Consider the following 25992-nt stretch of genomic DNA (forward strand, 5'->3'; position numbering starts at 1 on the left):
GTTTGTATCATCTGAAACTCCAGCTCAGTAATGCAGACTGGGAATCTGTCTTGCTTCTCTAATGAGTATATTTCTGAAACAAGTTATTACTGTCCTTAGTGAGTGTTCTTGTCTGTTGGTGTCATATTTGACATGAACAGAAAGAAGACAGAGAGGAATAAAAGGAAGGAAGGAAGAAGAGAGAGATATAAGGAAATAAAGAGGTAGGAAAATAGCATATATTTAGACAGAGATTTTATTAAAGATATATGGTTTATAGACCACTGCTGGTCTGTGAATTTAACATCAGTCCATAACAGCAGAATGATAGAACTTGAAAGCAGATATTTAGAAATAATTCCAACATTTGATTGACCAATGTATATCTTTTTAACATATTAAGAATATATATGATACTCATTTTGTCTGCCTTTGTTGTAGTATCACATTTCTAATAAATTTGTTTTGTTTTTTACATGTCATTCTGCAATAATTGGGGAAAAAATAGCTGGCCTTTTTTGGTTTGAGAAACATTCTGTTGTAAGGCACAGAGAAAAAAGGATCACAGTTGAACTAGATGTACTCTCCGCTTCTTTTAAGCATCAGTGTTTTCTATATGTGAATATTTTACTAGAAAGTGTAAGTGTGCAAGCTTAAGGCACCTATATTGCATTATGGGGGAAATGACATGAAATCCACATCTGAACTCATCCATCTTCACAGGCTGGTTCCCGCTAATAATGTGTCTGACATATGTGAGATGAGGTCTCACCATCCTCACTTCTAAGAAGCATATGACCATATGATTCTAACACAGATTTCTATGTGCTCTGGCAGTCCGTGGGACTTCCAATGGTTTTCACTGACACCAGAGTTCAAATACGTTCATTCTCTTGTGGTGTTCCTGATAGCAGCAGAAAGCTCCTTTAGAACTGACAATGCCCACAGGGCAACCCACCGATCAAGACAGTGCTCAGTTTCCTCCCGTGGACTGGGAAGCCTACTGCTCAATCTCTCGGTCTCAGGGCTGCAGCTCTGGTCTCTCTGCTGCTGCTCCATTTCCTACACGGCCGCTCTCACTTCACACAGAGATCTCTCATGTACGTGGCTGGTGGCCCTTCTTTCCAGGTACTTCTGACATGGCTCGCATTTTATCCCCGCAGAATGGGAAAACTGAACAGTATCTGACAGTTAGGGTCCTCTACACTTTATTTACATACTCGACCCAATCATGTGTTCAGTGTTACAGTTTGGGATAAAAGAACAATGCGCAATTTCATTTCACAACTGCAATCAATGCGTGAAAGTAAAAGCTGAAAAGAAATATTCCGATTCATAGTCCCATCTTGTGCTGTGGTGCTCAGCTGACTTGAGATGTCTTTGCCAGAGCTTTGAGTAGCCACTTATTCCCTCTAAGTCAAGAACCCACAATATCCAAAATGGAATTCTAGACATATTGAATGTTAAATTTATGATGCTGTCATTTATTAATTCCCTATATTCATTTAATTCTTATTAACAGAAATCTTGTTCATCGCCAATATTTCCAGGGCATACAAAGGTCACTGCCAGAATGACAGTGCATGGTGCATTTAGCTTTATCCATTATTAAACCATTTCAGAAGCAAGGAACCATTTAAATAATCACTTCTTATCAATTCAGTATATGACATATGATGGATTACATTCACACCTGGGACATTTGCCCAGCAATGCTTATGGGTGTCTCTTACACGGTATTTAATTTCCACTCCTTCCTTCTCTCTGACAACAGAAAGTATACTGGATTTTAAGAAAATACCAAATATCCTAGGTTATTTGGTAATCGTTTTCTAGCTTTAGACCATTTAAAATGTTGCCCTGAGTTATTCCAAAATATTGTCATTGATTACATTTCTTCTCACAAAGTAGATGATAGACCAGTGTACTACAATGGTGCAGTTGTGGGTATATTTGTGGATATAATTGTGCTCTACAATATAGAGCATACACAGAAACATGGAGACTCATAGGCTTGATGTACACACATATAACAAACAGATCTTTAATAAAAGACCATAGAATACAGAGTGTAATTTTAGAGGTTTAAGAGATCACCTCCCTATGAGACAGAGGAAGAAATCAAAATCTTACCAACAGATATTTAATAATTTGCATAAAGCCAGTCATCTGTAATCTAACAGTGAACCAGTTCATGTCAGTCTCAGCTTCCTTGAATACCAGCAGTTGCACACACACACACACACACACACACACACACACACACACACACCTCATCAACATTGTAACATTCATCTCTAGAAAATCAATATATCCAGATCTATTTTTCAACTCAGATTTTACAGATTGTGTTAGTCTGGATAGATTAGAGAAACAAATTCCTAGATACTCATATGTGTAAAAAGAAAGAGTTTTATATACAAGAGCAATTGAATATTGAGAAAACAGCCCAGCCCAGTCTAGATTAAGTCCATAAGCCTGATATTAGTCCACATGTCCAATACCAATCTATAAAGTCTTCTCCAGACTCACGGAAAACATACAGTAATGTCAAATGCAGGAGACCACAGGCCAGTGAGTAGGAAGTCTTGTGGATCCAGTGGCAGTGTAAGCATCTTAGTGCTGGCAGGGGTGTCCACGTGGTTTCTCCAGCTCAGCACTAGCATAGTTCCATGTGTCTTGTCAGTAGAGTGTCTCCGAGGGAGTGAGCAGAGAGAAGTGTTTCCTGCCTCCAAGGAGGAAAAACAGGAGTTCCCAGAATTCTCAGGAGAAGGTCATGCCCCCACAGAGGCCTCACTGGTTTTATCTTGATTGACAGGCCAGACTCCACCCCTTTACTCATAATCTTCTCAAATTGACACCAGATCATGTAATTGCCACAGAGATGAAGATCAAAATCCTTCTAATTTTAAATTTACTTCTAAATATATTTAGTCTTCAGAGGAATAAGAGTCATTCAAAAATCGTTATAGCTTAAGAAACTATAGAGAGTATAGATTGGTTAGAAGTGTGCAGGTCAGCATTATAGCTGCTAACCATATGTAGCTGTCCAAATGGTATGTGTTTATGGGTAAACTACACTCCAGAGAACAATCTTAATAGAGCAAAGGAATGTAAAATATCTCATTGACACTTTTCACAGTGATTTCACATTGGCATGAGTCTTTCGCATGTATTTTTCTAAATGAACTGTATCATTAGAAGAGGCTGGGGAAGCTCAGTCTCATTATGACAAGGCCAGGACGTAACTACAGAACAAACTTGGAGTATATCCCAGCTGAATTTAAAGACCATCTGAAGAAAATATTTGACATAATAGATTTGACAGAAGACCAGGAATTGTGGAATAACTTCAAAGACATAATACATGAAAAGGTTATTAAAAGGAAAGGAAAGAAATGAAAGGCCAAAATTTATATTAGAAAACACTCCACAACCTTCTCTGATGATGCTTTTGAATTATAGTATTCACAAAGATTATTGGAAGTACTAGTAGATAGAGTAAGTGGATGAAATAAAGAAATTTTTAAAACTGAGCATAATATTTCAAGGGTCAGTTGGAGTATACAAAATAGAGTATAATGCTGTGCAAAGACTTTCAGTTAGAAAAGAAAATGGAAAAACAGATTTTGAATTTCTGAAGCTGGGTGAACTGAAAAAAAAAATCAAGCCTTTAGTCGACATATGGAATGTTTCCATGGGCAAAATATTGATCGATAGAAGACTTATCAAAAAAAAAAAAAAAGAATCACACTTTACTGGAAAAAAATTGCAGATGCTCAACCAATTCAGAAGAAAAGTTATAAATAAGAAGTGAAGGTACTGACTGAATAATTCCAAGCTGCACTGAATGCATCGACCATAAATGACCCCAGACATTGTGGGAATACAGATTGAGATGTTTCCACAAATGGATGCAATACTGGGATTGCTCAGTCATCTCTACCAAAATATTTGTAACTGTCTTGACACTGACTGGCAGAGAGATGAATATCTATGGCCAACTCTAATCAAAGTGATCCAGTACAATCAAGTACTTATTGAGGAATACAATTATTATTTAATACAAACAAACTTTTGCTGGAGATCATTTTAAAATGGTTGCAATACTACATACCCAAGAAACTGTCAGATTTCAAATCAGAGCGAGAAGAGGACCTGTTATGGCTAATGATCAATAGACTTTTGGTGAAAACGGAATACCAGAGAGACAGTGAACTGTGTTTTATTTTAATTTTTTCGACTATGCAAAACAACTTGATAGTGTGGCTCAGAACGAATTATGAATAGCACTGTTTATTAATTGTGGCCACACAGAAACTCCACATTGTCCATGAGACTATCAAGTGACTCTTAGAGGGCAGTGCACATTTAAAATGTGTACAGTTATATGTCAGGGTTGTATCTTTTCACAACAGTTATTGAATCTGAATGCTGTGAAAATTATACAAGAAACTTAATTATATGAAGAAGAACATGGTATCAGGATTGGAGGAAGCATCGTTGACAACCTATAATATGCATATGGCAGAATCTTGCTGGTTGAAAGCAAAGGAGTCTAGAAACACTTAGTTGATAAACATCAAATAAAACATCCTTTAATATGGATTACACTTCAACATATTGAGAACAAAATTCCTCATAAGCAGGACAAAAAGTAAAATCATAATAGAGAACATACATTATCAAAGATTTCATTTTACTTGGCTCTACAATCAACAATGAATCAACAATAGGCAACTGTGCTATTACAGATCTCTTTAAAATGTGAAAAAGAAAGATGTTACTTTCAACATAAAAGTGTACCTGACCCAACCCATGATATTCTCAAATAGCATTCATGCATGTAAGAGCTGAGGAGTGAATAAGTAAGACTGAAGAAGAACCGGTGATGTCTTCAAATTATGGTCTTGTTGAAGAATATAAAATGTACTATGGACTCCCTAAAGAATGAAAGTACTTGTTCTGGAAGGCATACCATCACAACACTGCTGAGAAGTATGGATGGCTAAACTTCATCTCACATACTCTGTACATATTCTCAGGACGGTCTTGTCTTGGAGAATGACATCATGTTTGGTAAAGTAGAAGGTCAACCTAAAAGAAGAAGACATTCAAGGAGATGGGCTGAAAGTAGCTGTGACAATGGCCTCAATGATAGCCAAGTTTGGGAGAATAGCAATAGACAAGCAGTTCTTCATTCTACTGATAAGTAGGGATTGATTCCACAACATTTGACAGCAACAATTTGATTTCATTAAGTTGGGCTCTTAGGAAAATGTGCACTGCATGTGTAGCTTGGATTGCATTTTCATTCATATGGGTGGCTCACAACCACACTCACTCCCTATCCAACTCAAACTCATTGTAGATTCTGAATCTGGAAACCACATAGGACAAAGTAGAGCTATCCCTGTGGGCTTCAGAGTATGTACATCTTTATGGAAGCAGAAAGTCCCAACTATGGCCCGTGGAGCAGCCGGTGGATCTGAAACACAGACCTTGTGTCAGACCTTAGCAATCCAATTACTAATCCACTACATAACCAGAGCTCATTTTCTCTTTCCCGTATCTGTAAATGACTCCTATTTACAGGCTGAGAAGACAGGCTAAGTTAGAGAAAAAAATTCTGAGACCTATATAGGACATTTCCTTCACAGGAAATTGTAGGGGTCAAGTCCAGATACACTATATCTTTCTATCATTCTAAATATCATAAGCCCCGTGTAGTGAGTTTCAAACAACTTTAATCGAAGAATAAAGGCTTAAAGAATTCCAAAGGTTTATGTTACATTTTAACATTTTGCAAGAATTTTTTAAAGGTCTATGTTCTTGTGAAATATTTTTACTCTAAAGCTGAAGTGTCACATCTATAACCAATACACCATTTTTAAGTGCTTATAATGAATTCACAGAGATTATATTACTATTGATAATTATAGTCATTATTAACATTTTTAGCATGAGAAATCATTTTACTTTCTCAGCTGCTGCCTCTTCTAGATCATCTAGTAATTATATTTAAGTATAATCTAAGTTTCTGTTTCAACTCTCAATATTTTTATTAAATTTTATGAGAATTTCAAAAATAATAAATATATCCAATAAAAATAACTTATATTTTTAAGTGTGTTGGGCAAGCAATGGAAACTATTTAATAAGGAGACAGAGAATCGGATTTCAGCCTTCGTTTCCAACCTTTTAGTTAGTTTAGCACTCAAATGCTTTTTGACAATAGGAAAGATTATTTATTCTTTAGTTTTGTGTTGTTTCCCCCGTTTGGATATTTTGGATAATGATGGTCTGGGCATTTATATACGTGTTTTAGTTTGAACACTTGTTTTAAAATCTTATGAGTATATATTTAGGAGTAAAATTGCTGTGCTGTGTGGTAATATTACATTTAACTTGTGTTATGTCTCCAATTCTTTGAACAGAGTCTGACATACTAAAATGGGTTTATAAAACTATTTAATTATAAAACTTACACAGGTTTTCTACAATAATTCCAAATAATTAACCTGTTGGTTATTTTTCATTATAATTTTAAAATTTTATTTAGATTTTTAAATCAAGGTAATAATCACCTTAAATTGGAAATCTAAATTATGATTTAACTCTTGGTTTCAAGTACAAAGATTAGCTTGGACCAATAGGACCTATTGAGTAGGGGTGTCATCTACATCTGTTTCCTGACCTTTAAGTGCCCTCTTTCAAAACCTCATCTAATTTCCTCCAGGCTATGGAGGATGCGATCACATAACAAGTATTTCAATCTTTTCTCTTTACCACTAGGGCCTAAGAAAGTCAAATCTTTCAGGACCAGGAATATGGCAAGAACATATTTCGCTCATGAGATCCATCTGACGGCACTTGCAATTCTGCCTTAGTTATATCTAGTGCTACCACAACAAAAGCCACAAGCAGGTGGCTTTACAAAACAGGTGGACAGACTTTGGGCCTCTGCTCAAGCCCTCCCTCAACACAAAAACACTTTGTTCTAACAACCTGGCATTCTGTGATGCTCACCCCCCCCCCACCCCAACACGATCGCTAAAGACAAAATGGGCACATAAGAATAGGTGGTGAAGAGAGTGGGTGGTGCCCGGCTATCAAAAGATATCCCATCTGAGAACTTAAAGGCTTGTAGTTAAATTAAACAAGCAGTCATCTAGCAGAGAAGCAACAAGCCCACATGGAAAAGCACACCAGCCTGTGCGATCACGAGGTGTCAACAGAATCAGGCAACAGGCACCAGAAGACCCAAAACAAAACAAAACCATATTGTTGAGAATGAGGGGGGTCAGAACAGATACCCAAAACCCATCTGTAGACAATAGGACATCCCCTCACAGAAGGGTCATAAGGAAAGGATGAGTCAAGCAGGCCACAGTATAGTACCAGTAAAACACACAATATTACTCTGGTTCTTTGAGACCTCCTCACCCCCCACTATCATGACTTCAGTTCTGCCTTTTATTTCTGGCTAAACCGGGGCATGTACCCTGGAACAGATAAGAGCTCAGGACACATGGAATCCAGATCAGATAAACCGCTCAGGAATAGAAATGGGAGTAGTGATACCAAGAAGGTATTGGGAAGGTGGGAGCAGGAGGGGAGAAAGGGTAACTTATCACAATGATTGGCACATAATCTCCTCCCCTTCCAGGGGGATGAACAACAGCAACATAGGTGAAGGGAGACAGTGGTCAGTGTAAGATATAAAAAATAATAATTTATAATTTATCAAGGGGTCATGATGGTGGGACGGGGGAGGGGAAGAAGAGCTGATACCAAGGACTCAAGTAAAAAAAATTAATGTTTAGAAAATGATGATGGCAACATATGTACAAATATGCTTGATACAACTGATGGATGAAATGTTATAAGAGCCCCCAATAAAATGATTTAAGAAACAAACAAAAAGTATTATTCTCTTATAGTTCAGGGGTTAGAAGCCCGAAGAACGTAGGTTGCCAGCTCTACTGGAAGGTTTTCTCTCAGAGTCCGTTTTGGAGGAAGAGCCTTGTTAGTTTTCAACAACTGTGCATCCAGCCTTCCTTGGAGAAATTCACCTGTCTTGGCATCTGGCCCTGGGTCTAGGTAGTTCTCAGTTCAGGCGCCCTGGGTCCAAAATACATGAACCGCTCAAAACCCTTCTTTCTTTATGCTTACTTTTTTAAACTCTTCTTTCCTGATGATAATTAGGTCTCTCATTCTCTATTGAATTCTCTTTTTATTTCTTGTAAAAGAAGTAAAGGATGAAACAGGCCACAACCTAGTGGAAATACCTTTACATGGAATCAGCACTGGGACTCGTCCCTTACTTGACTGCTTGCATTGGATCATTTCTTGGGGGATGATTACATAATTACCACATTACATAATTGCCCAACCCCTGATGATAAGGGCCCAAGCAAACTGACATGTTTTGGGGGTGGACACAATTGTATTCATGACATAAACATATCATCACATGGTGGTACAAAAGCAAAACAAAGGAAAACATAGGTAGTTTGTTTTCCAGTTTATAAACAGTATCTGATTACATGTGAGCATCCTTCACTCTGGGATTTTTAAAAATCATTTACTCAGGGGAGTCCTTAACTGGAATACACTTGTTTAATTCTAATTTATAAGTAGATTACACAGATTTCAATATGATTCAGTTTCAGTTCACCTCAAAGAAACAATGTATCTGTATCCACAGAGATGATTACAGATATGATTGCTTTAATTTACAGGTTTGGGCTCAAGAATGTTTCTCCCCTCCCATTTTTTTTGCCTATTTACCACGTGTACTATTATGAGTCTCACAAGTGTGCATATGAGTGGAAGGTTGTATTTTGGAATTCAGAATCTGATATGACTTTGGCAGGCCACGCCTTTGGCTGCCATTGGGTAATGTAAATCAGTCAAGTCCACGGTTCTACATTCCATGAGGAAGAGAGTAAAGTACAGGAAGTCTCACTAGTGTGCACAAATAGATTCAACCTAAAGCAGGAACCAACCAGTGATCTTTATATTTTGAATTGGTTATTCAAATCGCAACATCTTTTAAATCACTGTGTTCTGAAAGAACTGAGTTGGCATGATGCTTTGGCAAAACCATGGTTTTATAATGTTGAGGATCAAGGTGTATTACTTTTGTTTTGTTTTGTATTTATTCTAAAAACCGGTATCTTATCAAAGAGATATACACTTCAAAGGCTCATGGAAAAATGGAGTCAAAAGAGGAGATGGATGAGGACGGCTTCGTCTCCTGGACTCGGCACAGAGCTGACCAAGGTGCCAGCTAGCCCGCAGAAAGGAGCTGTGGCTTTCCAAACCAATTCGTGATGGGCACACTGCGGCTCCTCAACCACTTTTCAACAGTTTGTGAGAGGACACTGCCAACCCCTTCTCTTCTTTCCAACAAATTGAAACAACTCGCCATATTTTCGATGCAAAGTTATCATCCATTCCAGGTCTAGATGATGTCACAGTTGAAGTAGCTCCCTTAAGTGTCAAAAGTGTCATGAATGGGCCACAATCGGAAGCCACTTGAGAACAATCACAGCAGAGCATATACAAGCCTTTGGGCCACGGGAAAGTGAAGTTCCAGCAGAGCATAGCTTCACTGAAGCCAAGGACCCAAGATACGCCAGATAGCTCAGAATGGTCCAAGTGGGTGTCCGGTGACGGCAGTAAGACACAAGATGCGATTTGAGGACCAGATGCTCCAGTGCCGGATGGTGACGGCGAAAAACATGAAGCAAGTTCAGAGAGTGAATTGTCTTTTAGTGACTAAGCTTAATTTCGATACAAATTTTATATACACAAGTAGGTATATGTTCACAGTGTGTAAAACAGAGAACCTGAAGCCCTCTCAGTCTGAAAACATCAAAATGACCACATAACCCCCACCCGGCTTCCTTCATGTGAAAAAATAAAACATTTAAACCCGGCAGGATGTCTCCTTACTCCGAACAAAAGGCCCTCAACTGAAATATGAGGCAACCTAAGTAAAGTACAATTACTAATACAGATACTAATATGGAATATTTCTGAATATAAATTAAGTCAATTTACTTTCAGTTTAGTGATTGAAAAGAACAATTTTGGATTCCTAGTCTAAAATATTAATGTGGCTAAGTGAGTTAAAAAAAATGGAACCAAAAGATAGTTTAAAAATTCCATGAAATTTTTGAGAGTCCTTTGTATGTTTTGGGGCCCTAGCGTCATAGTCGGAGCCCTGGTGGCTTAGTGGTTACACATTGGACTGTAATACAAAAGTGTAGAAGTTCAAAACCACCCACTCCCCAAGAGAAAGATGAGGCTTTCTCCTCCTGTAATTGTTAGTTTCAGAAACTCCAGGGACAATACTACACTGTTCCATAGGGTTGCTAGGAGTTTCTATTGATTCAATGAAAGTGAGTTATGAGTGTAAGTTTATGTGAGATATTTGATTTTCTAAGAATATACGTAAATCTTAAAATTTGTTCTTTGTACATACAGATAAGCTTGTTATTGAATTGAAATACCCCAGGTAAAATGGTTCCCTGAATTCCTAGTGAGCCTTTTAGCAAATCTGGTAATATCTGGGAACATCTAAAATATGATAACAAACTGAATTGTCTGTTGTGTCTCCTTCCTTCCAATTGGTATGAAGGCACGTTTGGTGGTTATTGATGATCCCAATAAAGGAACACATGGGAAACAAGCTTGATGTAGTTAGCACAGCCTTCTCGATGTCTCATGTAGGTTTGCCATCTGAATGTCATTTATGTCCTAATGTGGAAGTTACACGTTTTAAAATGAGAAGGCCTGATTTTTTCCCCTTTTGATTATGAGTAATAGTTTGGAATTTTAAAGAGGAGGTGCCTGGCACACATCCCTGAGCAGAATCCCTCTCACTGCAGCTTTGTGGGACTGCTTATTCTCCCCCTGCCTCTAACGTAGCTGCAGCTCATCAGAACCCTATTCACAGTAATTGGTGAAACCTTTTTGGAATCCTTCAGGCTGTATAAATGTCAAATGTTGCTGCTATTGCGGTTATTAATGGGGCTGTGGGTAGAGAGGGAGGAGAGAGGAATAGCTTGACTGTGTTAGCATGCATTGACTTTATATTGACTGCAAAGAAGAATTGTATCTGCAAGAAGAAAGTTCAATTTCCATGATTTAGGAAGCAATTGAGAGACAGGAATCTGGCTAAATAGAAAGGAATGATTTGCTCTTTAACAAGCAGTTAGTTCTACCTGGGAGGGAAAATAACTGTCTCGCATCTCTTTATGAATCTGTTCCTTATTTTTGTGTCCTTTGGACTGTGCAAAGGTGTGTCACACAACAAGTAATCTTCACAAAACCAAAAATTGTCTTTTGATCTTTCAATACCACTGAATATACTTCAAAATATAAAATAAGGCTGAAGGAAAATTGGGAAAAATATAAGCTGCTGCTTTGAACTTTTGGGGGGAAAAACTCATGTACACACACACACATTACTTCTCTTATTCCAGGAATCCTGTAGCCTTTCCTGGCTCTGTGGCATCCATTCAACAAGTGTCAAACACTAAGTGGTCCCTGGCAGACTCTGTAATAGGGACATGACGGGTCTTTTGTCAGGAGAGGGAAGGAAACACTCCCCTGTATTATTCTCCTATTCTCCAAGGGAAATGGAATTGGGGTAATGAAGACCAGGTCAAAGTCATCTGTGTACTGTGACATACGTTTCTGCTTTTGTGCACTTTAGGATGATTACACATTCCACCGAATAGCAATTATTTAAAGTGACTTTTACCTGATTGTTGCAGCCAATATATGATTGAGTTCTTCCTGCGAATGCCAAGTTCTTCGGTTTCCAAGAGGAAGGATAGAGTTGAGATGTCAATTGAGATGTCAAATGATAAATTGACTAGGAGAGGGGACCTAGGCACTCTTCCAGTTTGGCCAATCACAGTCTCAGTACGAAATTCTAAAAAAAGCAAAAACTGAGTATGGGCAATCACCTTTAGGATGAGAGTGATGTAATGAGAGCAAGCTGGATAATTCATAGGTTATCAGTTTAGTAAAATGATATCGACTGTTTTTATAGATTTCAGATAAACCAAAAACAAACAAATCCATAAACTACTTGCCAGCAAGTCGAGCTGGCTGCCTCATAACGACCCAGGAGGACAAATACAAACTGCCCCTGTGATTTTCACAGACTGTACCTTTTTACAGAAGTAGAAAGCCCTGTCTTTCTCCCAAGAAGTGGCTGGTGGTTTCTAATTGAAAACCTGGAGGATCCCAGCCTCACATGTAACCACTTTCCTCCCAGGGCTCCTCAGATTTAAGATAGAAGCTATAATCTGAAGACTGTGGTTTCATTATAAGCACGGCCAGGAACTAACCTGGTGAACTTGAGTAATTTAAGGAGCATCTCTGAGTCTCAATTATGCTATAAGTAGAACCGGATTTAATATTTAAAAGAAATATGATTCAGTGTATGAGCACTATGGCCAAATGAGTTTTTACAAGGATGCCAAATCCGTTTGATAGGGAAACAAAGATGCTCTTCAATCAATAGTGTTTGGGAAAACTAAAATTCCATGTCAGAGAAATAAAACCGAATCTATGCCTTACAGAATACACTAAAACAATTTTAAAATGGGTTTCATCTAAATGCTTTTGTTATGACTTTTAACAATGGATTACCTAATAAAAAAAGTACAAACATTGAAAGAAAAATCAAGAAATGGCATCTGAGTTAGTTCATTGTGTCAACCTGGCCAATAAACTAAGGTGACCAGATTTAAAGCGGGACACAATTGACCGGGGGTGGGGGGTGGAGTTCTTGATTAAAAATTTGGTCTTTATGGACCAAATAGACCATTTTCTAGCTTGTCGTGCACTTTCCAAAAATTGGGACTTTTTTAAAACACCAAAAAGCAGGACTGTCCCGCAAAAAGCGGGATGTCTGGTCACCTTACAATAAACACAACTGGGATTAATTGAGCCTCGCCTTTGTAGTCTCGGGTCTCTTGCTCTCTGATGGTCAGACCAGGGTGCAGATGCCTTAGCCAGTTCCCTGCTTCAGCTGGCAAGGATGACTTCCTGCAAGACATCCCCAAGTAGAGGCCACATGTACCTACCCCATGTGTCCCTGAGTGCTGGAGCAGCCATGTGGAGACCCCTGCTAGCGCTGAGATGCTTATACATTCACTGACTCGGCTTTCCTCCTGTAGTCGGCATCATTGTGTGTGTTTTGTGAGATGGAGGAAGACTCTGTGGATTGGTGTTGGACATATGGGTTAGTGGGTTAATGTTGGACTTGTGGGCTTGGGCAGCACTGGTTGGGATGTTTTCTTGGTGTGCACTTAACATTTATATAAAACTCTCTCTTACACATATGAGTTTCTGTGGATTTGTTTCTCTAATGTAATGTACCCAGACTAACACAGCATCGCATAAAGATTAAAAAGTAGTGATCATCCAAAGATTTTTTATACCAAGTAAAAAGACAAGTTAATATCTGGGAGAATATCATCAGAGATTATGTGTGTGTTACTAACATAGCAACCATAATGAATGTTAAAATTCAACTAGTCAGCAACGGTAAGATAACTCCATCAAAGTGAGCAAGGGCTTGGATAGATATTTGATCAAAGAGGACATTAAAATTGTCACACAAAAAAAACACATGAAAAGATGCTCAACCTCTTTACTCATAAGAGAGACGCAAGTCCAAACCACAGTGGGATATCATTTCACTCCCATGAGGCGCCCTGGTGGTGGTGTGGGCTAAGCTAACCACATGTCCACAGCAGAAAGATGAATCCAGCTGCTTCTGTTGAGGAGTCCTGGCTGCGTCGTGGATCACAAATTGGGCTGCTAACCACAGTGCCAGCAAGTCAGAACCACCAGGCATTCCCCAATTGCTCTACCAACAAGAGATTTATAGTCGGAGGTGGTGGTGGGGGTGGTGAAACAGGAGCTGTTTTACTCTGTCCGAGAGTGTCAGAGTAATAAAAATGTGAAAATGTGAATAAGAATCCACTGTCTGGCAGGCAGCCTAGTGAGCCCTTGTTGGCAGAATTGTTAGAGGTGGGCTGTGATCCTCAAAGTCACCGGTTCAAAAGAAAGCCCAGACTTCTCTCTGGCAAAGATTTTCAGTCTCATAAACCCGTACGGGGACGTTCTATCCTGTTCAATAGGGTCACTATGAGTCAGCCTTGACACAATGACCATGAATTTGATTTTAGCTTTTTTTGTGTGGGCATAGTGATAACACATTGAGCTGTTAACTTCAAAGTCAATTGGTTCAAATTGGGTTACTATGAGTTGACGTCCGCTTGATGGCAGTTAATTTGTTTTTGACGTGTTTGTTTTGCTTTTGACATGAGTCAGATTCAACTCCATGGCAGTTGTTAGGGTGGCTAAAAAATAATAATAATGAAACAAAAGTAACATAAAATAACAAAAGTTTGTAATGATATAAAGAAAATGAAAGCCTTATTCATTGCCTGTGGTAATTAATGTAAAACAATATAGCAGTTATACAAAACATTGTGACAGTGCCTCTAAGAGCTAAAAATAGAAATATCCGATGGCCCCTAGATTACACTCCTAGGTGTGTACACTCGAAATCTTTGAAAGCGGATACCCAGAGACTAGTACCCAAGTGTTCATTACAGCACTATCTACAATAGCCATGAGGTGGAAAGACACTAAATGCCCATTATTATATGAGTAAATAAGCAAAATCAGGTACATGCATACTGTTGAATGCTATTCCACTAGAATAATAAATAGTGTATTAATATATGCTACAATAAGGTTTGAGCTGGAATACATTATACTGAGTAAAATAAGTCAATCACAAGGGGCACATATTGCATCACCTCACTTATATTTTAAAAAGAAGATGCAAATGTACAGAGACCAAAGTATATTAGTAGGTAATGTATGATATAAAACTTCGCAGGGTTTATTTCCTTGGTTTAGAGGTTTGGGGCCATGGTTTCATAAGATATTGGATTAATCAATTGGCCTAATGATATGTCTAATGTCTGTATTCTAATTTCTCATCCATTTTGTAATGTTTGGGGTCTTACAAGGTTTCTACTGTCCATCTGAGGCATGGACACTAATCTCTCTTCCCTGGTGGCAAGAGAGGAAGTGGGAGATTAGGAATCACGAAAGGTATGGACGATGTAGTTCAGTGCCTTTGTGAACAGCTATCTCTTTGCCATGAGACAGAAGGGTTGGATCGTGCCTGGATACCATTATTGAACATGGCAATCAGGAGATAAAGAATAATACAGATCAAAAGGAAGGAAATACCGAACAGAATCTCAAATTTCATGGACTCCAGGATTTCTGGAGTCATGGTACATGAACATATGAAACTATGGCCATGAGATAAACTTTAAAACGTAAACCCAAAATATACCCTGAAGTCTTCCTGAAACCAAACAGTAATATAGCAGACACACTAGTTTAAAATAAACTGGCTTCCTTGAGCATTATGCTGTTATAAGAGCCATCTATCTACTATCGAAATAACTTTAGTCATTGAAAGATTAAATAGGAACCTTAGCAGGCAGTGAGCTTCTCTTTTTTTTTTTAACAGATAAGTACATTTTTTAATCATTGGAATGTTCCCTTGTTAACAGCATCGAGATCAAGAAATACTCAGCAATGCAGTAAGCCCTGCCCCATGCCTTTTTTCAGTCATTCCTCCCCCCGACCCCAGGGTAACCATTGTCCTGATTTCTTTTTCTTTTTTTTTTCATGTTCAAAACATTTTATTACCACTGAGCCCTTGGTATCAGCACATCCCCCCTCCCCTCTCCCTCCATCATGAACCCTTTTTCATTTATAATTTATTATTTTTTTCATGTATTACATTGATCCTTAACTTTCTTCACCCACTTTTCTTTTTATTTTTTTTAAATCAATTTATTGGGGCTCATACAATTCATTTGTTGCCCTCATCATTCCCAAAATTCGCTTGCCTCTTGGGTTCCCAGAATCAGCTCATTTTCCTTTTTTCCCACCTCCCCCTCCCTTCTTCTGCCCCTCTCCCCCATGCACCCTTGATAATTTATAAATTATTATTATATCTTATATTACACTGCCCGGCGTCTCCCTTCACCTACCCCTCTGCTGCCCATCCCCCAGAGAGGAGGTTATATGTAACTCCCTGTGATCAATTCCCTCTTTCTACACCCCCTTTCCCTCCTGGTATCGCCACTGTCAACCCTGATCTTGAGTGGTTCATCTGTCCTAGATTCCCTGTGTTTCCAATTCCCATCTGTACCGCTGTGCATCATCTGGTCTAGCCAGGTCTGCAAGGCAGAATTGGGGTCCTGGTAGTTGAGGGGAGGAAGCGTTTAAGAACTAGAGGAAGGTTGTGGGTTTCATTATTGCTATACTGAACCCTAAGTGACTCATCTCCCCACTACCCCTCTGTAAGGTATATCCAGTTGTCTAGAGATGGGCATGGGGTCCCCATCACGTGCCACCCTCATTGACGAGGATATGGTTTTTCTCCCCGCCTTTGGTGTTTGAAGCCTGGTCCCTTTGGCCCTTCATGATCACACATGTTGGTGTGCTGCTTCCATGTGGGCTTTGTTGCTTCTGGGCTAGATGGCCGCTTGTTTACTTTCAAGCCTTTACCATAGCCAGATTTGGCAGTGAGCTTCTGTTAGCTGAGGAAGAGGGTGAGGATGGTGGAGCCGCTGGAAGAATGCCATCCATATGGAAACAATGAGTTGTTTTCTGTTTTGCCACGTATGTTCTCAGCAACAACAGCAGCAAAATAAACAATAAAAAGCAAAAACATCTAGATATCAACAATTACTCTAAATCAAAGAAAGGATCGTAAAGGGCAAGAAACTCGAGTCGGAGAAGCAGAAGCCCTAGAACACATTAAAGAGATCGTGGACACATTGAGAGAGATGTAACTAATGTCACTGAGCAGTTTTGTAGAAATTGCCAATCAAGGACCTAATTTACCAGGTAAACTTTCACCTGGTAACACATGGACATATTAAAAATATCTAAATAAGAGCGCTGATACATGTGGAAGTCCGTGCATAATGTCTAGTCTTAGCCAGTTCCCTAATTAATTACATGTTCCTTCTTCAACCTGAAATGCTGCCATTGTCTTTGCCATGGCCACATAAAAGGACAGTCCATCACATCAGGAAAGGACAGTGACTTGACAAAGCCATGTTGTGGAAATGATAACACGGTCCAGGCATGTTAGGTGAGGACATAGGTTCTGAGAGCAGTTACGTATCTTTACTAGTTCTCTGTGTGGCAGAGAGGATGTGGCTACACACAGCTGAGTAGCTAGATGTCGCTAAGAACATCACATGGAGAATATCATTCTGACTGGTGATAGTTGGAAGTACGAGTCTCCAAATATAATAACCACATGCTGGTTTGGCTAAGAGTGTATCGCTTTGACATGCAGACCTGCTTAGAATATTGTATTGGAGTCTTGTTAAAACCATTATTGTTATGATGCCTACTGTCAGAGTTTCCTAAATACTGATAAATAATATTGATAGATGGCATTGGTTGAGGTGAATAATTAAAGTTGGAGGTTTGGGGTTGTGAAATTGTGAATCCAGAGATTTAGGATAGTGACTATTTCTAAACTCCTCTACTACTTTATGTTGGAGACAAACATGATGTATCTTTTCATTTTAGGTTTTCTGTAAAATAATTTTAAACAAATATCCATTTTAAGAAGTTTATTGCTATAGAATAGCATAAAATTTGCAAATTGGAAATGTGGTGATATATTATTTTGCAGTATATTTACCAAGTTGTGCAACTTTGGGAGATTTCATTTACTTCCCAAATGTTCCACATGCTCATCCAACCAACATCCCAGACACAGGCAAAAATTTTGGTTTTACGTATCTATAAATTTTCCCTTAGGACATTTTTTTCTCAAATGGAATAATGCTGTCTATAATCTTTTACATCAGGCTTTTAACAATGGAGAATATTTTCTTAAGTCCAACCATGTTGTAATAGGTATCACTAACCTATTCTTTTTTATTACAGAGTCTATTTTATTTTATACTTAAACCACGTTTTGTTTATCAATTCATTGAGAGAGGAGCTTGGGATGGTTTCATGCTGGGACTACTATGAAAATACTTTCAGAACATTATATAAATGTCTTTATGGGCATGTTTCATTTCTTTTGGATAAAATGTTTTGAATGTAATTGCAAGGTCACAGGCTGTTGACCTTTGGCATTATTAGAACTGTTTTCTAATGTACCTTAGCCCTGGTGGCCCAGTAGGTTTTAGGCATTGGGCTGCTCACTGAAATATCTGCAGTTTAAATCCACCAGCTAGTCTGTAGAAGGAAGATGAAGCCATTGCTTCATAAAGAGGTGCAGTCATGGAAGCCCTATGGGGCACTTATACTGTGTCTGACATGGTCACCCTTAGTCCATTAGACAGTTTTTGCTAATTCTGCTAACACTTGGTATGATCCCACTCTTTTATTTGTTGTTAGAAAGTATGTTATAATATCTGTTTTAAGCATTTTTTAAAATGTATTATCGACATCTTAGCTTCTCTAGTGAAATGTCTGTTCAAATCCTTGACCACATTTTAAATTGGGTGCTTTGTCATGGTATTATTAGGTTGTGAGTGTATTTATGAATATTATTTATCAGTTACATGATTTGAAAATATATTCTCTCATCTTTGGTTCAACATTTCCTATGTTTATTGGTTATCTTTTGAAATGCTTTTGTTTTTTGTTTTTAGATGAAATACAATTCATCTATATTTTTCTTCTTATGGATTGGACTTTGGAAATTATACCTAAGAAAACTTGTCTAACTCAAGGTAATTAAGATGCTTTGCTAACATTTCTTCTCTCCACTGCCTGTGAGTCAATTCTGATTCATAGATCCCCTGCTGTACAGAGCTGCTGTTGTTGCTCTGCGCTGCCGAGTCAGGTTTGAACTCAGAGCAACCCGACGTACAACGGAATGTAACACTGCCTGGTCCTGTGGCCTCCTGCATCTGTCCTCATGTTTCAGCCCAGTGTTGTAGCCATGGTGTCAACCCATCTTGTCGAGGGTCTGATTTTTAGCCGAACCCTATGTCATCAAGCTTGATTTCCTTTGCCAGGCACCACTCTCCCCAGGCCCAAAGTTCATGAGGGCTTCGAATGAAGCTTTTTGGCTGTTCTTTCATGACAGAGCTGTTTGTTCTTTTGGCATGCTTCCCCCTAACCGTAATACAAATGATCAATTATTCTGCAGCTTTCCGTCTTCCTTACTGATTAGAATTGCCCAATATTGTTTCGATGGCTGCCGTCTTTAGTAAGATTAGTCTAGGTTCTTTTCATTTTTCATACTATCTTTAGGAGCACTTTTAAGGGTCTACAAAATAAAATAAAACAAATGTATGGATTATGGCCATTTCATGTAAACATCTAATTTGTTGGCACGAATCTCTTCCTTGTGTTCTCTTCTAATTATTTAACAATCAATAAGCTCAGTAGCAGCATCTCTGCTTTTATCCTTATTTTTCAAGAATGTGTCTTCCTCTTTTCGAAAAAACTCAGTTAAACTCGAAGTATGTCAATTAAGTTGCTCTCTCATAATAAACAACATTTGAGTTTTATTGAGTTTTCTTTTTCATTCCTCTCTGTTCTGTTTCATAGTTTCTACTTCAATCATTATGATCTTATTTATTTTTATCACTCCGGACTTAGTTTACATTCACTTTCTAGTCCCCTCCCTTGTTGTCTTCTTCCTCTTCACCTTCCTCTACCTTCTCCTTTTGCTTCTTCTCCTCCTCATATATGTTTTCCTCTTTGTCCCCACCAGTGTAATTGTTAAAGGCTATTTATATACCTCTAAATAATTACATATTATTGATATATTGTTTTCATTTCAATCCAATTAAAAATAATTTCAAATTCTCTTGTGCTTTTTTTCGATGTTCCATTTTATATTTAGGATTGTTCACATTTCCTCCTTAAATATGTGAGTAATTAATTCATCTATTATTGATCTTTTTTTATTTTGTGATGGTCAGAAAGCATGGACCAGAAAAATCGACTCCATACACTGTGGAAGACTTTCCACTAAATGAAACAATGCTTCTATCCAAGGGTTATTCTACTAATACAGGCTAATTAGCCTCTCTATAATAACGCTTATGAAGTAATACTTGACTCATATTTATCAAGGTCCATGAAATCCAGGTCATCTCATGATTCAGGAGAATGTAAAAAAAAAAAAAGAAAGAAAGAAAAATGCCCCTAAATTTCTTTATAACCCCCAAACAACTTATCATTCGGTCAATTCCAAAATAATCAGTGGAGAATTGTGGTTTCAGATTTTTTCCCCCTTTTCCTGGCTGTGAAAATGAGGAGATCAGAAGAGGGATATTTCAGATAGCAGCCACCTGGATTTTCCTTCAGAAAGATCAATATTGTGTCAGATTGCTGCCTACTGCAGACACCCTGGCAGACATGGTTTCTGAATAAGAGTAAGTCTTGATTAAGTTGGCTGTTCCAGCTCTTGATCCATATTTGCTAAACCACCACAATGTGTTCCAGAATAGGAACAGCTGTGTTCATACCAGTGTCTGATTACTCTGTTTCATAGGCACAGCTTAGAAGGGAAAAAGATACTCTGGTCTGCTAGCTTTTGTCTGGTGATCAGAGTTGCCGGGTTTTTTCCTAATAGATTTCTATCATCAAAGGATCACAAACACTTCTACTGCATGTGGAGTGTCACTATAGTCCTTCCCACGCAACCCAAATAATAGAGATTTGGCACCACAATTAATGATGGGGGGTGAGCAGTTTAATGCCTTTAAGAAGTTAATTCTAATAAGATTTTCAACGTTAGTGTCATCTCAAAGGTGTTTTCTAATTCTAGAAAATTCTTCCAGATATTTGCGTGTGGTCTTCTAGAAATTGGCTAGTAATCTGTCATCAACAGATATATCTACGTAGCTCTAATCTATCCATGAATGTGATGTAAATGATAGTACTTGCATTTTGTTTATATGAATGTGGTAGGACATTGCATAATTGGTTTTAATAACTGCACATTCACTGAATCAAAATGTAGAGGCAATGGCTACAAGTTTGAACAGTTGCACCGCAATGCAACCTAACATTCTTCTGGGAAAAAAAGTTGGGTAGATATCTTTATAAAGAATTTCCTGATATCTGTTGTGAATTTATGACAAGAGAGCACAGCTTGTTTGGTTCTCACACTTGCCCCTGGGGATCTGCTACTGTGTTCTTTGCTGTCTGTTCACCATGGAGAGCCGAGAGTAAAATCCAGGCAATCTGTTCCCAGACCACTGCAGGATGATTGCGGTCTTCGTGCTTGTGCATTCCTGTGCATCCTGGTTGCCTCCAGAGGCCTAGAGACAAGGACCTTCGATTTGCATCTCCAAAGGAAGCAGATGATAGTCAATATGGGTAAAACTTTGAAGGTGGCAGGAGGCCTCAACTCCGATCTCTTTGAGCTTTACTTACCGCTTTGCCAGATGGAGCCTCTCGGTGTTTCCTTTAGCCCAACTTGGCTGACTCTATTCGCTTTGTAGAGAGATGTCAATAGGGAGCCCTGTGATGTTTTACTTTCACTGTTACCCACTTTGTGAAATTGCATGAAGCATTTTTTAACTCCTGGTGTGAAAGCCAGCTTATATTCTATTATGCAAGAAATGCAATTATTAGATTCATTGCTGGGAAGTAAAAATGTAGGTCATTTCTCTATTAGATTGATCATAATCAAATAGCACTGATAAAAATGTTGCTTTTATTACAAGCTCCTTTTCTGGATGTTTACCTGCTGTTCAGTTGGAGGAAGGTGCAGGTCAAATGGTGTGTTGAGCTGGGGGCGTTCTGACGGGAGCTGATAGCATGATAGTGTCATAGGAGGGCATTTGAATGAGACTGACGCTCCTTGGGAAGAACATGGGCCATAAATGATCAGCGAGAGGAGGGAAAAGGGAGCCACAAAGGAAAAGAAGGAGATATGGGAAACAGAAGAAAGTGGCCTCTCATGGAGAACAATCAAGACTTTAGCAGAAAAGCATCTGAAAAACTGTGATTTATTGACCACCGAGAGATGCAAGGTGTTGTGTTTTTTATCCCAGACTTTCCTGAAGTGGACCAACCCAAGGAACGCTGCCATTGAGCTGATTCTGACTGGTAGTGACCTCCAATGGGTTTCCAGACTGTAGATGATTACAGGGGTAGCTCCATCTTTCTCCCATCTCTTTAAACCACTGACTCGAAATTGTCTGTTCAATGCTTACCCAACAGTCAGCAAATCTTCTAAGTCATCCTGTATGACATAGGGAACTCTTAACTCTCCAACAAGTGATTTGGGAATAAATTATATATCTAGGGAAATTTGCTATAAGACAAGTCAATATATATGTTTCAATTAGGTCCTGTAAAGTTGATTTGGACTGCTGATGAACCCATTTCATAGAATAGTGTTGTCTAGCTTTTAATGTTTACAGGAATATGTTGCTAGGTTTTATCGCACTGAACCATTGGGTTTGTTCAAACCACTAACCTTTAGTTGATAATGGAATGCTCCGCTTTTGTGCCTTCAATAGCACCTCTCTGCCATAGACTCCATTCCAAATCATAGTGACCCCATAGGCAGGGTCGACCCACCTCTGAGGGTTTCCCAGGCTGTAAATCTTTACCAAAGCAGGAAGCCTCAGCTTTCCCCTGTGGAGCAGTTAGTGGGCTCAAATTGTTGACTTTGTAGTTAGCAGCCCAACCTGGCACCCACTATGCCACCCTCATTCTTACCTACACACATGCTTTATTACTACAGAATCTAGGGATTTCTCCTGTTATTTTCCATTTGCTAGTTAATTTGCTTCTCTTTTCCAACTCAACCATTTTGTAGATTACAGGCTCCACAGATGTTTCCTAAACAAATAATTAAAACCTTCTCTTGCCCTTTGGTGACTTAATCTTTGATTATTTGAATGTTGACAATTACAGTTTGCCATTATGCACCGTATCTACTTTTGTGATGAGTGAAAATTAAATTGTGACATGGGATGTTTGTCATTGGAGCATTGTCCTTCGTATATAGTTTATTATCAGCAAGATGTTTGTGGCTTTATTATAGGGCAGGATTCTTTCTTTTCTTTCGCCAATTTTCTTTGAGAGGATCAGCTCCAAAATATCTCTTGGGTGCTCCGCGATCAGCATTTTGAAGCAATGAGAATCTTCAAACAGAGAGATCCGAACACAATCATTATATTGAAGGAGAAGTGTCTTTGCTGAAGCCCAACTCGCCAGTTTTCTAACTCACTATTATGAGCACTGCTACTATTTATTGAATAGTCACCATTACAGTTTTCACTGACAGTATATAAAGAACTATCTACGGTATATGATATGCTGAAAGTTGGAAAGGTTAAGTCAGAGTTCTCACGTAACTAGTAAGTGCTGTGAAGCCAGGATGGGAACCTGGTTTTATGTCTTTTAAGGCCCATGCCATCCCCACTACATTATATCATTTCACTTATATTGCCTTTCCACCACATATGACATTTGTTGAATTTAATCATATTTGGGAGGTTTATAATGTAAGCTGATGAAAACACAATGATTACACATTGAATCGAACAGTCTTTATAATACAGTAGCAAGTAGACAACAGAAAATAAACAAGACAATAAGGAGAGGTTACATGAAGATTAGAAATTAACTACTCATATTTCAATTAATGATTGCTGCATTTTGAAAAGGACAGCATTTACATTAGCTTCTATGTATTTGGTAGTCTTAGCAACCTAACAAAATGGGGATTTTATTATCTTATAAGCAAGTACTACTAAATCTAAGAGTGATGAACAGCCTGGCCTAAGCAGCTGATCATTCAGTTATTAGTGAAAAGATATTTATTGACCAGATCCCATATGACGGGTACTTTTACTTGTGCTCTAAGGAAATAATAGTGAGCAAGATTAATCAGTTTGTCCATCTTCAGGGAATTTTAATTCTTTTATGAAAGTAATTTTAATAATTGTTAAGTATAAATGCATTGTTATATAACACCAAAAACCAAACTCACTGCCATAGAGTTGATGCTGACTGGTAGCGGCCCTGAAGTCCAGGGTGAACTGCCCCTTGTGGATTTTCTCGGCTGTAACTTTCTGTTCTCCTTCTCATCATCTGGGGGTTTCCAACTGCGGACTCTGTGTTTCACTGCCCAGTGAGTGACCACTAAGCCTTAAGAAGCCTTATTATTACAGAAAGTCTTGGTACTAGGAAGGTCATGGAACAATGACAGTAGAGGTATATGAAGGGAAGATGCTTTGTTAGTGGAGTTGCAAATCACCTCTTTTAGAGATTCATTTTTGCACTGAGATTTGTGCAAAGAAAAATCCAAAACCTAAAACCACTTCCTTGAGTCAAGTCTAACTCATAGCGACTCCATTGGACGGAGTGGACATGTCCCACAGGGTTGGCCCGTCTATGCATCTTGGTGGAAGTTGACTGCCCCTTCTTTCCCCCAAGAAGCAGTTGGTGGTTACACTGCACCAACAAGACTTCTTAAAGTACTAACTTGCAGAGATATCAAATAAATAAACAGTTATATTGAGCAATACAAGCTGTTTTATAACTGCAGGCCAACAAGTGTTTTCTACATTGTAACTTTCACAATGCTAAAGATTATTTAGGTTGGGAAAATGATGGAAATAAATGATAGAAAATGAGATGAATAAGATCTTCCCATTCCAGGAAAATAGCATGAGCAAGTCTGAATAAATTTGGTCATAGCCACCATTTACTGAGAATCTATATTTTGAACACTATGGTGTTTGTATCTGGAGCTATGGAGACAAATTTATTTACTCTAAGTAGTAATGCTGAATAAGCATCTTTTACATAATTAACATTCTTCTAGGTGTTCACGTTTTAATAGTGTGAGCAGTAAACTAAAACAAAACAAAACCAAAAAAACAGAAACAAATCCCTTTCCACATGAAGCAATTGTTCTAGTGGGGGGAGACAGATAGTAAAGATATGAGTAAGATATATATTTTGCAGGTGGCAAAGAATGCAGCATAGAAAAAGTATACAGCAGAGGAGGTATGTAGGTAGTTCTCAGAGATGGGAGTATGTAGAAATTGTGAAGGGGGAAAAAAGGAGGATAACTCCATAGTCAGAAAATGATATCTAAGAAAATGTAAATAAAAATATAAAAGAGAAGCAGTACTGAGCAGCAAAGGAAAAGAGACCCAGGGCGAGGAATGGCAGATTCGTGGGAAAGCACTGCCGTGGTCTCCCGTGGGAGGACGAGAGACTGACGGACGGCGTCATCTGCTTCTGGTAGGTTAGCTCTGTGGAGGTGATTCGTGATTTTAATGAAGACAATTGAATAGAATGGTGAAAAAGACAACCACATTGAACTCAATACAAGAGAATAGTGGGAGAAATTCCGTAGACACAGAGAAGACGGAAAACCGTTTTGAGGATTTTTGATGTAAAGGGGAACAGAGAACGGCAGGGGCAGTTGCAGGGTGCTGAGAGGGATTGTCACTGATACAGCTATCATGATGTGCTGATTGCGCTCAGGAAACGTCCATTTCAGAGAGACCCGAGGAGCAAGGCGGGAGTAGGAAGGATGCCCTTGAAGAGGTCAGAGGACTTTGGGAAATCTGATGTCATTCAGATTCAGGTAGACACATAGCATATCGGAGGATCTTAGAGGGTGTGTGGTGGCGGGGCAATACCGAAGGCCTTCTTTTTTTTAGTTAAAAAGGGGATAAATTATCACTTAAGAGGCTAGGAAACTGGTATTTGAAACCGTTATGAGGCAAGAGACGATATGAGACAGCCATCAGAAATAGTGAATGGGCTGGAAAAAATTGAATTGCCAGACAGCGCAGGGACCCCTTACAATTCCTGGTCATGCATTTTACGTGAGATGCGCCAGGACGACTTCCTGATGTCGGTCATATGTGCTCATCTCTGCACAGTAAAGAAAAGGAG

At 38.7% G+C, this 25992-nt stretch overlaps 1 protein-coding gene and 1 pseudogene across 2 annotated transcripts in view; both read left to right on the plus strand.

The window, feature by feature from the left end:
- LRRC4C (leucine rich repeat containing 4C) overlaps window positions 1-25992 on the plus strand; it is a 1557030-nt gene that overhangs the window by 718388 nt on the left and 812650 nt on the right. The window lies entirely within an intron of this gene.
- Window positions 9219-9769, plus strand: LOC101660381 (annotated as a pseudogene).

The sequence above is a fragment of the Echinops telfairi genome, unplaced genomic scaffold, assembly GCF_000313985.2.
Source record: "Echinops telfairi isolate 266 unplaced genomic scaffold, ASM31398v2 ScPeMD7_60;HRSCAF=208, whole genome shotgun sequence".
NCBI lineage: Eukaryota > Metazoa > Chordata > Mammalia > Afrosoricida > Tenrecidae > Echinops > Echinops telfairi.